General features: G+C 36.8%; 1 pseudogene; it reads right to left on the bottom strand.

Annotated features, from left to right (window-relative positions):
* Positions 1-200: 200 nt before the first annotated feature.
* On the bottom strand, positions 201-476 carry LOC110192098 (large ribosomal subunit protein eL43 pseudogene; annotated as a pseudogene).
* Between the last annotated feature and the right edge of the window lie 1,897 nt (positions 477-2,373).

The following is a 2,373-nucleotide window of genomic DNA, read 5'->3' on the forward strand; positions in this document are numbered from 1 at the left end:
GATCCTCAGACCTGCTCGGTATACAGCAGACATGGGTGATCTTTATAGGATTGGCTCAGAATGAATGTAAATAGCAATTATTTCTGTTTTGCCAGAAGCCCTGAGGGTCTTCCCCTCCCAGATCTACCATTTTTTTTTTCATTCCATAAATTAACCCATTTATTATTGGACTATGGGCTACAGATATTTGATAAAAGATTTTACTGGTCTTTCCATTCCTTTAGTCTTCTGATGGCAGATTTGACCATAATTGCAGAGGTGATGTTGCAGGTCCATTCACCACCAGCTACTGTTTTCATGCAGGATCCACAATGCCAGATACCCACAGCCCATCTCTTCATTTTGGCCTTGCCACAGAAGGAGCAGGTATACTTGGCATGCTGGCTAATTTCAATTTTCTTCACTATTTTTCTGAGGGATGTACCATAACGTGTTCCATATTTACCAATTCCTACCTTCTTGGTATGTTTAGCCATGTTGCCAGTTGCTGGGCTTGAGCTCAGAGAGGAAAGCTGCTATTTTTTTTAAAGAGTTTTTTTTTTGCCTCATTTCTTATTAAACTTAAATCACTGAATGAGTGTTGCCTCACTCAAATTGAGACCTGTTAAATATCTTAGCTTGAAAAGGCCAAGGTTCCCCATGGCATCCTGGGCCATCTCCAGTTGTCCTGATCTATATCTGGCCACTGGACCCAGATGGCTCTGAAGGAGAAAGTGAGGCTGAGGATCTTGTACAGCCCTTCTTCACTTAAATCCAATTCACTTGCATGTCATGGCATCACCTCCCTGATGTCATGGTCCTCTTTGAGAATGAAGGACAAACAGCAGTCAAATGTGCTCTAAGTAAAATATTTCTAAGCCGTGGGAGCATTAATGAGAGTAGGTTTAAGTTCTATCTTTGCCTATTCTCTGATATATATATATATATTTACCACCTATCATTAGATTCACTACTGGTACATTATTCTGTGGCAATGGGTGATGGATTAGTTCTTTCTAGGGTGTTCCCGTTAAATGATATCTAGAAAGTTTTCAAGCATACAGAAATAGTAAGTGGTGCCAACATTTGGCAGAGAAAGATACAACCCCATTCTCTCAATGATGGGACTCTACATGAATAAATATCTTTATTTGAGTAGCCACCAAGATAGCAATTGGAAACAATAGGAAAAAATGAACTTATTCAATTTTTAACTAGTCAGGTAGATGGCTCAGTGGACCTGAAGTCAGAAAGACCTGAGTTCAAATGTGACTTCAGACAACTAGATGTGTAACCCTGGGCAAGTCACTTACATATGGTTTGTCTCAATTTTCTTAACTGAAAAATAGGTATAATAATAGCACCTCCTCCCAAGGTTGTTGTTGTAAGGATCAAATAAGATAGCATTTGTAAATCTCTTTGCACATGGCAGGTGCTTAGTAAACACTTGTTTGTTTTTTAACTGTCTTTAACTCATCAGATACTATTATTTATATATTTAATTTGTTATGCAAGTAGTTTTGGTTGAAATTATCAATTCAGAGCCCCACTCACATATAAGATCGACATGGTAAAATGTCATGCTTCAAGTACTTGCTAACAGGTAATGAATGAAGGGTTCAGTAAGTAGAATTTCTTGGATCCAATTCCTGGTGTGCAGATGGGTTTACCAGAGTGGATACCCATCTGAAATTCCCACATCAAACACTTAGCATAAGAAAAGCCTGTGTCCTACTCCTGCTGTCATTAGATAATCTCTTCAGGATTCAGATGATATTCGTATTTTGATTACAATTTGGGCACCTGGTTGGTGTTGATACTTTTGTTGTCATTCAGTCATTTTAAATCATGTCTGACTCTTTGTGACCCCATTTGGGATTTCTTGGCAAAGACGCTAGTTTGCAATTTCCTTTTCTAGCTCATTTGACAGATGAGGAAATTGAGGCAAACAAGGTTAAGTGATTTGCCCAGGGTCACACAGCTACTAAGTGTCTGAGGCCAGATTTGAACTCTGGAAGATGAATCTTCCTGACTTCAGATCCAGAACTCTATCCATTGCACCACCTATCCTCCATGTCGGTACTTGGGCAGTCCAAATAGTTTTAAAGTGTTACTTTCCTATAGTAACTCTAGAATAGTTATGTTGTTATTTTGTTCTTTAATGGTCGAATAAAATATCTTTATCATATCTTTATCTTTAAACTTATAATTTGAAAAACATCAAATAAATTATATAAACTTATAATTTGAATGTATATTTTAAATATGTGAATATTTATTTTAAACTTATAATTTGAACAAATATCAAGTAAATATATATCCTGTTCTGGGACAGATGTAGGAAGTAAATGGATAAATGAATATGGATTAAAATTTTCCTAGTATAGATCAAAA

This window comes from Phascolarctos cinereus, unplaced genomic scaffold (assembly GCF_003287225.1).
Source record: "Phascolarctos cinereus isolate Bilbo 61053 unplaced genomic scaffold, phaCin_HiC Scaffold_3;HRSCAF=262, whole genome shotgun sequence".
Taxonomy (NCBI): Eukaryota; Metazoa; Chordata; class Mammalia; order Diprotodontia; family Phascolarctidae; genus Phascolarctos; species Phascolarctos cinereus.